Genomic DNA, 13,270 nt, shown 5'->3' on the forward strand with positions numbered 1-13,270 from the left:
CAGATGCGTGGGGCCGGGGGATATGGGGGTCCCAGACCCATGGATCCATGGGATGTGGGTCCCGGATGCGTGGGGCCACGGGATATGGGGGAGTCCAGGGGATATGGAGGGCCCGGACCCACGGATCCGTGGGGTGTGGGTCCCGGATGTGTGGGGCTGGGGCATATGGGGGTCCCTGACCCATAGATCCATGGGATGTGGGTCCGGATGTGTGGGGCCACGGGATATGGAGGGCCCAGACCAACGGATCTGTGGGATGTGGGTCCCAGATGTGTGGGGCTGGGGGATATGGGGGTCCCGGACCCACGGATCTGTGGGGTGTGGGTCCCGGATGTGTGGAGCCACGGGATATGGGGGCCGTGGACCCACGGATGTGTGGGATGTGGGTCCCGGATGTGTGGGGCTGGGGGATATGGAGGGCCCCGACCCATAGATCCATGGATGCGGGTCCTGGATGTGTGGGGCCACGGGATATGGGGAGTCCGGGGGATATGGAGGGCCCAGACCCACAGATCCATGGGATGTGGGGCCCGGATGTGCGGGGGGCCAGGGGATATGGGGGGGGCCACGGGATATGGGGGTCCCAGACCCATGGATCCATGGGATGTGGGTCCCGGATGTGTGGGGCCAGGGGATATGGGGGTCCTGGACCCACGGATGTGTGGGATGTGGGTCATGGATGTGTGGGGCCGGGGGATATGGGGGCCTGGATGTGTGGGGACGGGGGATATGGAGGGCCGGACCCACGGATCGTGGGATGTGGGTCCTGGATGTGTGGGGCCTGAGGATATGGAGGGCCCGGACCAACGGATCTGTGGGATGTGGGTCCTGGATGTGTGGGGCCTGAGGATATGGAGGGCCCAGACCCACAGATCCGTGGGATGTGGGTCCTGGATGTGTGGGGCCGGGGGATATGGAGGGCCCGGACCAACGGAACCGTGGGGTGTGGGGCCCAGATGTGTGGGGCCACGGGATATGGGGGTCCCGGACCCATGGATCCATGGGCTGTGGGTCCCAGCTGTGTGGGGCCATGGGATATGGGGGTCCCGGACCCATGGATCCATGGGATGTGGGTCCCAGATGTGTGGGGCCATGGGATATGGGGGTCCCGGAACCATGGATCCATGGGATGTGGATCCCGGATGTGTGGGGCTGGGGGATATGGAGGGCCCGGACCCACGGATCCGTGGGGTGTGGGTCCCAGATGTGTGGGGCCACGGGATATGGGGTCCTGGAACCACGGATGTGTGGGATGTGGGTCCTGGATGTGTGGGGCTGGGGGATATGGGGGTCCCGGACCCACGGATGTGTGGGATGTGGGTCCTGGATGTGTGGGGCTGGGGGATATGGGGGTCCCGGACCCACGGATCCGTGGGGTGTGGGTCCCGGATGTGTGGGGCCATGGGATATGGGGGAGTCCGGGGGATATGGGGGTCCCAGACCCACGGATCCATGGGATGTGGGGCCCGGATGTGCGGGGCGCCAGGGATATGGGTGGGGCCACGGGATATGGGGGTCCCAGACCCATGGATCTGTGGGTCCCGGATGTGTGGGGCCATGGGATATGGGGGTCCTGGACCCACGGATGTGTGGGGCAGTGGGATATGGGGGCCTGGATGTGTGGGGACGGGGGATATGGAGGGCCCGGACCCACGGATCCATGGGATGTGGGGCCCAGATGTGTGGGGCTGGGGGATATGGAGGGCCCCGACCCATAGATCCATGGGATGCGGGTCCTGGATGTGTGGGGCTGGGGGATATGTGGGTCCCGGACCCACGGATGTGGGGGATGTGGGGCCCAGATGTGTAGGTCCATGGGATATGTGGGTCCCAGATGCGTGGGGCCGGGGATATGGGGGTCCCAGACCCATGGATCCATGGGATGTGGGTCCCGGATGTGTGGGGCCAGGGGATATGGGGGAATCCGGGGCACATGGAGGGCCTGGACCCATGGATCCGTGGGGTGTGGAGCCCAGATGTGTGGGGCCGGGGGATATGGGGGTCCCTGACCCATAGATCCATAGGATGCGGGTCCCGGATGTGTGGGGCTGTGGGATGTGGGGCCCAGATGCGTGGAGCCGGGGGATATGGGGGGTCCCAGACCCATAGATCCATGGGATATAGGGGGGGGGCTGTGGGATATGTGGGTCCCGGATGTGTGGGGCCGGGGGATATGGGGCTGGGGGGGGTGTCCGCGGGATATGTGGGTCCCAGCCCCCCATCTCCTCCCCACACCGGAGCCGTTTCACCTCCTTTATTACCGCGCGTCGCCCCCGTGACAATCGACGCCCCCAAAACCCCGTGAAACCGCCCCAAAACCACCCCCCAACCCCCCCGTGCCCCGCCCCACACCGTGGGACGCCCCATAACCTGGGGGGCGGGGGGGGGGTGGGGGTGGGGGTGTGTGCGCCCCAAAACTGGGACTTTCTCCCCAAAATCGATGCCGCCACCTTCACGTGCCACCGCCCGGGGGGTGCCTCAAGGTCAACTTGGGGGTCCCCGACGTCAACTTATGGGTCCCAGAGGTCAACTTGGGGTCCCAGAGGTCAACTTGGGGGTCTCCGAGGTCCCCATGGAGGTCCCCGAGGTCCATCATCAGCGAGAAGGTCCTCGAGGCCTAGAGGAGCCCCCCCCGAGGCCGCCGTGGGGCTGTCCCTTGACCCCCAAGTCCTCCTCGTCCTCACCCGGGGGGATCCCCAACCCCATAGAGACGTCCCCCCGCCCCATAGAAGGGGGTCCCCGCCCCACAGAAGGAGCCCCCAAGGTCCATCATCATCGAGAAGGTCCTCAAGGCCTAGAGGAGCCCCCCCCGAGGCCGCCGTGGGGCTGTCCCTTGACCCCCAAGTCCTCCTCGTCCTCACCCGGGGGGATCCCCAACCCCATAGAGACGTCCCCCCGCCCCATAGAAGGGGGTCCCCGCCCCACAGAAGGAGCCCCCAAGGTCCATCATCATCGAGAAGGTCCTCGAGGCCTAGAGGAGCCCCCACCGAGGCCACCGTGGGGCTGTCCCTTGACCCCCAAGTCTCCTCGTCCTCACCCGGGGGGATCCCCAACCCCATAGAGACGTCCCCCCGCCCCATAGAAGGGGGTCCCCGCCCCACAGAAGGAGCCCCCAAGGTCCATCATCATCGAGAAGGTCCTCAAGGCCTAGAGGAGCCCCCCCGAGGCCGCCGTGGGCTGTCCCTTGACCCCCAAGTCCTCCTCGTCTTCACCCGGGGGATCCCAACCCCATAGAGACGTCCCCCCGCCCCATAGAAGGGGCCCCCGCCCCATAGAAGGGGTCCCCCAGAAGGTCCCCAAGGTCCTTCAAGCCCTTGGCGGAGGTCCCTGAAGGTGTCATCCCCCCCCCACGAGTGTCCCCAAGAGGTCCCCGACCTCCACGTCCTCCTCATCGTCACCCGAGGGGTCCCCAAAGGTGTCCCCAAGGTCCTGCTGGGGGTCCCCAAGGTCCTGGAGATGTCCCCGACCTCCACGTCATCATCTAAGGGGTCCCCAACGCCCATCGGTTGTCCCCGAAGGTGTCCCCAAGGTCCTGCTGGGGGTCCCCGACCTCCATGTCCACCTCATCGTCACCTACGGGGTCCCCCAAGGGTGTCCCCAAGGTCTTGGAGATGTCCCCGACCTCCACGTCCTCATCTAAGGGGTCCCCAAAGGTGTCCCCAAGGTCCTGGAGATGTCCCCGACCTCCACGTCATCATCTAAGGGGTCCCCAACGCCCATCGGTTGTCCCCAAAGGTGTCCCCAAAGGTCCTGCTGGGGGTCCCCGACCTCCACGTCCACCTCATCGTCACCTCCGGGGTCCCCCAAGATCCAGAGGGGTCCCCCCGAGGGTGTCCCCAAGGTCCTGGAGAAGGCCCTTGACCTCCAAGTCCTCCTCATCGTCACCTAAGGTGTCCCCAACACCCGTCAGTGGTCCCCAACGGCGTCCCCGAGGTCCCCAAGGTCTTAGAGAGGTCCCTCGACCTCCATGGCCACCTCCTCGTCCCCCAGGGGGTCCCCACCCCCCGCAGCCGGGTCCCCAAAGGTCCTTGTCCCCTCCTCCGGGCCTTCCTGGGGGTCCCCGAGGTCCTCGTAAGGGACCCCCAAGTCACCCTCGGGGTCCCCGAGGTCCCCCTGGATGTCACCGAGGTCCCCCTGGACGTCCCTGAGGTTCTCCTGGATGTCCCCAAGGTCCCCCTGGATGTCCCTGAGGTCCTCCTGGACGTTCCCAAGGTGCCCAAGGTCCCTCTGGACGTCCCCAAGGTCCTCCTGGCTGTCCCCAAGGTCCCCCTGGACGTCCCTGAGGTCCTCCTGGACGTTCCCAAGGTCCCCGAGGTCCCCCTGGATGTCCCTGAGGTCCCCAAGGTCCCCCTGGACATCCCCAAGGTCCTCCTGGCTGTCCCTGAGGTCCCCCTGGATGTCCCCGAGGTCCTCCTGGACGTTCCCAAGGTCCCCAAGGTCCTCCTGGACGTTCCCAAGGTCCCCCTGGACGTCCCCGAGGTCCTCCTGGATGTCCCCAAGGTCCCCTTGGACGTCCCTGAGGTCCTCCTGGACGTTCCCAAGGTCCCTGAGGTCCCTCTGGACGTCCCTGAGGTCCCCAAGGTCCCCCTGGATGTCCCCGAGGTCCTCCTGGACGTTGCCAAGGTCCCCAAGGTCCCCCTGGACGTCCTCGAGGTCCTCCCAGATGTCCTCAAGGTCCTCCTGGATGTCCCCGAGATCCTCCCCGAGGTCCCCGTCGGCACCTGGGGGGGGTCCCAGCAAGGGGTCGCCCCCGCCCCACCCTTCCCCCATGTCGAGGTGGGGCTGAAAGCCCCGAGGAGCCACGGCGGCCATCAAAGCCCGGGCCAAACGCGGGGGACAGCGAGTCAAACGGGCCGCCTTCGTCAACCTGGGGGCAACCTCTTGGGGCGACCCTTCCAAAAGAGCCCGGGCGGCTCGTTTGGCCAGGGGGACGCTAGCCCAGCGTTCGGCCAAAGCCCAGAGCCCGACGGGGGAGGAAGAAGAGGAAGCCGAGGAGGTGGCCACCGCGGCGGCCACCACCTCCTCGAAACCTTCCACCAGGTAACGTCGGGCCAAAACCACGGCGGGGCCGGCCAAGGCCGGGGACAAAGGAGGGGACAGGAGGGGACAGGAGTCGCCGGGTGGCCCCCGGCAACCGTGGACGAAGTGGAGGAGGAGGAGGAGGGGGCGGGGGGGGGCGCAGCCCAAAGCCACGGCCGGTTGCCGGGCTTCGGCGAAGGCCCCGCCCAACATGGCGGCCAAGACGGGGGAACCGAGGGTCAAGGCGGCCCGGGCCACCGGCAACGGCGGGGAGGAGCCGTCGGGGAGGAGGAGGAGGTCGTGGGGGGCGCAGGCGTAGGGACACGGAGGGGACGCTCGGGGACGAGGGTTGGAGGACACCGGAGGTGGGTCGGAGGAGGTTGGGGACACTTGGGGACATGGAGACGGTTGGGGACGAGGGTTGGAGGAGGTTGGGGACACCTGGGGACAAGGGTTGGAGGACATCAGAGATGGGTCGGAGGAGGTTGGGGACACTTGGGGACATGGACACGGTTGGGGACAAGGGTTGGAGGACACCAGGGATGGGTTGGAGGAGGTTGGGGACACTTGGGGACAAGGAGACACTTGGGGACAAGGGTTCGAGGAGGTTGGGGACACTTGGGGACAAGGGTTGGAGGTTGGGGACACCTGGGGACAAGGGTTGGAGGACATCGGAGATGGGTTGGAGGAGGTTGGGGACGGTTGGGGACAAGGGTCGGAGGAGGTTGGGGACACTTGGGGACAAGGAGACGGTTGGAGACAAGAGTTGGAGGACACCAGGGATGGGTCGGAGGAGGTTGGGGACACTTGGGGACAAGGAGACACTTGGGGATAAGGGTTGGAAGAGGTTGGGGACACCTGGGGACAAGGGTTGGAGGACATCAGAGATGGGTCGGAGGAGGTTGGGGACACTTGGGGACAAGGAGACAGTTGGGGACAAGGGTTGGAGGAGGTTGGGGACACCTGGGGACAAGGAGACGGTTGGGGACAAGAGTTGGAGGACACCAGGGATGGGTCGGAGGAGGTTGGGGACACTTGGGGACAAGGAGACACTTGGGGACAAGGGTTGGAGGAGGTTGGGGACACCTGGGGACAAGGGTTGGAGGACATCAGAGATGGGCTGGAGGAGGTTGGGGACACTTGGGGACAAGGAGATGGTTGGGGACGAGGGTTGGAGAAGGTTGGGGACACTTGAGGACGAGGGTTGGAGGACACGAGGGACGGGTTGGAGGAGGTTGGGGACACTTGGGGACAAGGGTTGGAGGTTGGGGACACCTGGGGACAAGGGTTGGACGACACCGGAGATGGGTTGGAGGGGGTTGGGGACACTTGGGGACGGGGGTCAGAGGAGGTTGGGGACACTTGGGGACATGGAGATGGTTGGGGACAAGGGTCAGAGGACGCGGGGGACGGGCTGGAGGAGGTTGGGGCCCCTCGGGGACGTTTGGGGGCTCTCGGGGACACTGGGGGACACTGGGGGGGTCGGGGACGTTTGGCCGGCCGCGGGGACGCGGGGGGAGGGGGGGGGCGGGGACACCGGGGGACAAGGGGACAGAGGGGACAGGAGGGGGGGAGGGGAGAGGGGGAGGGGGGAGAGGGGACACGCCCGTCCCCGAGCGTCGTCGTCGACGTCCCCAAACCCGGTGGCGCGTCCCCAAGGGTCACCCCGGGCGGGCCCGGGCGCGTCCCCGAGGTCCCGGTGGCCGTGGGAGGTGGCCCCACCCCCCCGTCCCCCGGTGTCCCCAAGGGCGGTGGCAGCGGTGGCGGCGCGTCCCCAAGGCTGCCGGAGGTCACCCTTCCCCCCAAGGTCGTCACCGTTGTCCCCGGGGTTGTCACCGCGTCCCCAAGGGTCCTCGGCGTCACCGGGCACCTGCGGGTGGCACCCGTGTCCCCAAGGGGTCCCTGATGGGACGTCCCCCAAGGGGTCCCCGGTGTCCCCAACGTCCCCCATGTCCCCAACGATCCCCACGTCCCCCATGTCCCCAACGTCCCCAATGATCCCCATGTCCCCAAGGGGTCCCCCATGTCCCAAATGTCCCCAATGAGCCCAACGTCCCCAATGACCCCTACGTCCCTGATGTCCCCAACGTCCCCCATGTCCCCAACGTCCCCAATGTCCCCCACGATCCCCAACATCCCCCATGTCCCCAACGTCCCCCATGTCCCCAACGTCCCCAATGACCCTCATGTCCCTGATGTCCCCAACATCCCCCATGTCCCCAATGTCCTCCATGTCCCCAATGTCCCCAACATCCCCCATGTCCCCAATGTCCTCCATGTCCCCGATGTCCCCAACGATCCCCATGTCGCCAACATCCCCCATGTCCCCAACAATCCCCATGTCCCTGATGTCCCCAATGTCCCTGATGTCCCCAATGTCCCCAACGTCTCCATGTCCCCCATGTCCCCGATGTCCCCAACATCCCCCATGTCCCCAAGGGGTCCCCAACGTCCTCCACATCCCCAATGTCTCCATGTCCCCAATGTCCCCCATGTCCTCAATGTCCCCAATGTCCCCGATGTCCCCAACGTCCCCCATGATCCCCATGTCCCCGATGTCCCCAACGTCTCCATGTCCCCGATGTCCCCCATGTCCCCAATGATCCCCATGTCCCCAACGTCCCCCATGTCCCCAATGACCCCCATGCCCCCGATGTCCCCCATGTCCCCAACGTCTCCATGTCCCCAATGTCCCCAATGACCCTCATGTCCCTGATGTCCCCAACATCCCCCATGTCCCCAATGTCCCCAACGTCCACAATGTCCCCAATGTCCCCCACGTCCCCAACATCTCCCATGTCCCCAACGTCCCCAATGATCCCCATGTCCCTGATGTCCCCAACGTCCCTGATGTCCCCAACGTCCCTGATGTCCCCACCGTCCCCCATGTCCCCAAGGGGTCCCCAACGTCCCCAACGTCTCCATGTCCCCAATGTCCCCCATGTCCTCAATGTCCCCGATGTCCCCAACGTCCCCCATGATCCCCATGTCCCCGATGTCCCCAACGTCTCCATGTCCCCCATGTCCCCGATGTCCCCAACATCCCCCATGTCCCCAACGTCCCCCATGTCCCCAATGTCCCCAACGTCCCCAATGTCCCCAACGATCCCCATGTCCCCCATGTCCCCCATGTCCCCCACGTCCCCAACATCCCCCATGTCCCCAAGGGGTCCCCAACATCCCCCATGTCCCCAACGTCTCCATGTCCCCAATGTCCCCCATGTCCCCAGTGTCCCCGATGTCCCCAACGTCCCCCGTGATCCCCATGTCCCCGATGTCCCCAACGTCTCCATGTCCCCCATGTCCCCGATGTCCCCAACATCCCCCATGTCCCCAACGTCCCCCACGTCCCCAACGATCCCCATGCCCCCAATGTCCCCAACGTCCCCCATGTCCCCAACGACCCCCATGCCCCCGATGTCCCCAACGTCCCCCATGTCCCCAACATCCCCCATGTCCCCGATGTCCCCAACATCCCCCATGTCCCCAAGGGGTCCCCAACATCCCCAACAATCCCCATGTCCCCAATGTCCCCAACGTCCCCCATGTCCCCAACGACCCCCATGCCCCCGATGTCCCCAACGTCTCCATGTCCCCAATGTCCCCCATGTCCCTAACGATCCCCACGTCCCCAACGTCCCCCACGTCCCCCATGTCCCCAACGACCCCCATGTCCCCAACGACCCCCATGCCCCCGATGTCCCCCATGCCCCCGATGTCCCCCATGTCCCCAACGTCCCCCACGTCCCCGATGTCCCCAACGTCCCCAATGTCCCCCATGTCCCCAATGTCCCCAATGATCCCCATGTCCCTGATGTCCCCAATGTCCCTGATGTCCCCAACGTCCCCCATGTCCCCACCGTCCCCCATGTCCCCACCGTCCCCCATGTGTCCCCCGGGGGCCGTACCCGCAGTTCCCGGGGGGGGCCGGGCGCCTCCTCGCCGTCCCCGGCGCGTCCCCGCAGGAGGCCGATGGCGTCGGCGGCGTAGAGGGCGAAGGCCGGGGGGGGCTCGTAGGGGGAGGCGGCGGCGGGTCCCCGGGCCACCGCCGAGAGCAGCAGGGCCACCGCGCCCCCCCCCCCACAGCAGCCCCCGCGCCGGGGACGTCGGCCTGCGGAGGGCAAGGACACGGGCGTCACGCCAAGGCCGTGGGTCGCGTCAAGGTGACGCCACCGCCGTGGGTCACGCCAAGGCCGTGGGTCACGCCAAGGTGACAACAACACCGTGGGTCACACCAATGACATGGGTCATGCCAAGGCTGTGGGTCACGCCAAGGCCATGGGTCACGCCAAGGTGACAACAACACTGTGGGTCACACCAATGACATGGGTCACGCCAAGGCCGTGGGTCACGCCAAGGTGACAACAACACCGTGGGTCACAGCAATGACATGGGTCACACCAAGGCCGTGGGTCACACCAAGGACATGGGTCACGCCAAGGTGACACCACCAACACAGGTCACGCCAACAACTTGAGTCACGCCAAGGCCGTGGGTCACGCCAAGGACGTGGGTCACGCCAAGGTGACGCCACCGCCATGGGTCACGCCAATGACTTGAGTCACACCAAGGCCATGGGTCACGCCAAGGTGACGACGACACCGTGGGTCACACCAATGACATGGGTCACGCCAAGGCCATGGGTCACGCCAATGACTTGAGTCACGCCAAGGACGTGGGTCACACCAAGGACGTGGGTCACGACAACGTGACACAACTGCCATGGGTCACGCCAAGGCCGTGGGTCACACCAATGACTTGAGTCAGACCAAGGCCACGGGTCACGCCAAGGTGACAACGACACCGTGGGTCACGCCAATGACATGGGTCACGCCAATGACATGGGTCACGCCAAGGTGGTGCCATCAACATGGGTCACACCAAGGACGTGGGTCACGCCAAGGTGGCACCACCAACACAGCTCACGCCAAGGATGTCTATGGGGTACTATGGGTCGCTATGGGGCGCTATGGGGCAGTGTCTATGGGGCGCTATGGGGCGGTACCTGGCGAGCAGGGGCAGGGCGGTGTGTCGATGGGTGTCTATGGGGTGCTATGGGGCGCTATGGGGTATCTATGGGGCGCTATGGGTCTCTATGGGGCAGTACCTGGCGAGCAGGGGCAGGGCGGTGTGTCGATGGGCGTCTATGGGGTGTCTATGGGGTGCTATGGGGTATCTATGGGGCGCTATGGGTCTCTATGGGGCAGTACCTGGCGAGCAGGGGCAGGGCGGTGTGTCGATGGGGGTCTATGGGGTGTCTATGGGTCGCTACGGGTCTCTATGGGGCGCTGTAGGGGAGTGTCTATGGGGCGCTATGGGTCTCTATGGGGCGCTATGGGGCGGTAGCTGGTGAGCAGGGGCAGGGCCGTGTGTCGATGGGGGTCTATGGGGTGCTGTAGGGGGGAGTGTCTATGGGGCGCTATGGGTCTCTATGGGGCGCTATGGGGCGCTACCTGGCGAGCAGGGGCAGGGTGGTGTGTCAATGGGGGTCTATGGGGTGTCTATGGGGTGCTATGGGTCTCTATGGGTCTCTATGGGGTGTCTATGGGGTGTCTATGGGGCGCTATGGGGCAGTACCTGGCGAGCAGGGGCAGGGCGGTGTGTCGATGGGGGTCTATGGGGTGTCTATGGGGTGCTATAGGGCGCTATGGGGTGTCTATGGGGCGCTATGGGGGAGTGCCTATGGGGTGGCATCTATGGGGCGGTAGCTGGCGAGCAGGGGCAGGGCGGTGTGTCGATGGGGGTCTATGGGGTGTCTATGGGTCGCTACGGGTCTCTATGGGGCGCTGTAGGGTAGTGTCTATGGGGTGCTATGGGTCTCTATGGGGCGGTAGCTGGTGAGCAGGGGCAGGGCCGTGTGTCGATGGGGGTCTATGGGGTGCTATGGGGCGCTATGGGGTGTCTATGGGGCGCTACCTGGCGAGCAGGGGCAGGGTGGTGTGTCGATGGGGGTCTATGGGTCGCTATGGGTCTCTACGAGGTGCTATGGGGCGGTAGCTGGCGAGCAGGGGCAGGGCCGTGTGTCGATGGGTGTCTATGGGGTGCTATGGGGCGCTATGGGGTGGCTATGGGGCGCTATGGGGGAGTGCCTATGGGGCGGCATCTATGGGGCGCTATGGGGCGGTAGCTGGCGAGCAGGGGCAGGGCCGTGTGTCGATAGGGGTCTATGGGGTGTCTATGGGTCGCTACGGGTCTCTATGGGGCGCTGTAGGGGAGTGTCTATGGGGCGCTATGGGTCTCTATGGGGCGCTATGGGGCACTATGGGGCGGTAGCTGGTGAGCAGGGGCAGGGCCGTGTGTCGATGGGGGTCTATGGGGTGCTGTAGGGGAGTGTCTATGGGGCGCTATGGGTCTCTATGGGGCGCTATGGGGCAGTACCTGGCGAGCAGGGGCAGGGCGGTGTGTCGATGGGGGTCTATGGGGTGTCTATGGGGTGCTATGGGTCTCTATGGGTCTCTATGGGGTGTCTATGGGGTGCTATGGGGCGGTACCTGGCGAGCAGGGCCAGGGCCGTGTGTCGATGGGGGTCTATGGGGTGTCTATGGGTCGCTACGGGTCTCTATGGGGCGCTGTAGGGGAGCGTCTATGGGGCACTATGGGTCTCTATGGGGCGCTATGGGGCAGCGTCTATGGGGCGCTATGGGGCAGTACCTGGCGAGCAGGGCCAGGGCGGTGTGTCAATGGGGGTCTATGGGGTGTCTATGGGTCGCTACGGGTCTCTATGGGGCGCTGTAGGGGAGCGTCTATGGGGCGCTATGGGTCTCTATGGGGCGCTATGGGGCAGCGTCTATGGGGCGCTATGGGGCAGTACCTGGCGAGCAGGGGCAGGGCGGTGGCGCAGGCCAGGCGGGCGGGGGGGCTGCCGCAGCGCAGCATGTGGGTCACCAGCCCCACGCCGAAGGGGGTCGCTGCCGCCGCCCCCAGGTTACGCAGGAGGCTCTCGCCTGGGGGGGGGGGACACACGGGGACTTATGGGGGGGGGGCAAAAAACACCCCCCCGGGACCCACAGAAACCCCCCGAAGACCCCTAAAGGCCCCCCAGGGACCCCCCAAATCCCCCTCAAACCCCCCCCGGACCCCCCAAAACCCTCTCAACCCCCCCCCCCCCAGGACACCCAAAGCCCCCCAGGACCCCCCAGGACCCCCCCAAGACCCACCAAATCCCCCTCAACCCCCCCCAGGACCCCCCAAAGTCCCCCCCAGGACCCCCCAAATCCCCCTCAAAGCCCCCCCCCCCAGCACCCCCAAATCCCCCTCAACCCCCCCCCCCCCCCAGCACCCTCAAAGGCCCCCCAAGACCCCCCAAATCCCCCTCAACCCCCCCTCAGGACCCGCAAAGCACCCCCCAGGACCCCCCCCACAAATCCCCCCCCACAAATCCCTCTCAACCCCCCCCCCCCTCCCAGGACCCCCAAATCCCCCCCAACACCCTCCAAATCCCCTTCAAAGCCCCCCCCCAGGATCCCCCAAAACCCCCCCAGGACCCACAAATCCCCCTCAACCCCCCCCTCCAAGACCCCCCAAATCCCCCTCAAAGCCCCCCCCCCCGGACCCCCCAAACCCCCCCCAAGACCCCCCAAATCCCCCTCAAACCCCCCCCCGGGACCCCCCAAAGTCCCTCCAGGACCCCCTCAACACCCCCTCCCCGGGACCCCCCAAATCCCCCTCAAAGCTGCCCCCCCCAGGACCCCCAAATCCCCCTCAAACCCCCCCCGGGACCCCCCAAAGTCCCTCCAGGACCCCCCAAATCCCCCTCAAAGCCCCCCCCCCAGCACCCCCAAATCCCCCTCAACCCCCCCCCAGGACCCCCAAATCCCCCTCAATCCTCTCCCCCCGGACCCCCAAATGCCCCCCAAGACCCCCCAAATCCCCCTCAACCCCCCCCCAGGACCCCCCAAAGCCCCCTCAAAACGCCCCCCCCCCCAGCACCCCCAAAGTCCCTCCAAGACCCCCTCAACCCCCCCCAGGACCCCCAAACCCCCCTCAAAGCCCCCCCAAATCCCCCTCAACCCCCCTCCCTCAGGACACCCAAAGCACCCCCCCCCCAGGACCCCCAAATCCCCCTCAACCCCCCCCCCAGGACCCTCCCAAAACCCCCCAAATCCCCCTCAATGCCCCCCTCAGGACCCCCCAAACTCCCCCCAAATCCCCCTCAAACCCCCCCAGGACCCCCCAAAGTCCCTCCAAGACCCCCTCAACCCCCCCCCCCGGGACCCCCCAAATCCCCCTCAAAGCCGCCCCCCCCAGGACC

The 13,270-nt window shown here is 66.2% G+C and overlaps 1 pseudogene; it reads left to right on the top strand.

Annotated features, from left to right (window-relative positions):
- The first annotated feature begins 11,124 nt into the window (after positions 1 to 11,124).
- On the top strand, positions 11,125 to 11,826 carry LOC134509627 (uncharacterized; annotated as a pseudogene).
- The last annotated feature ends 1,444 nt before the right edge of the window (positions 11,827 to 13,270 follow it).

Source organism: Chroicocephalus ridibundus, unplaced genomic scaffold (assembly GCF_963924245.1).
Source record: "Chroicocephalus ridibundus unplaced genomic scaffold, bChrRid1.1 SCAFFOLD_829, whole genome shotgun sequence".
Taxonomy (NCBI): domain Eukaryota; kingdom Metazoa; phylum Chordata; class Aves; order Charadriiformes; family Laridae; genus Chroicocephalus; species Chroicocephalus ridibundus.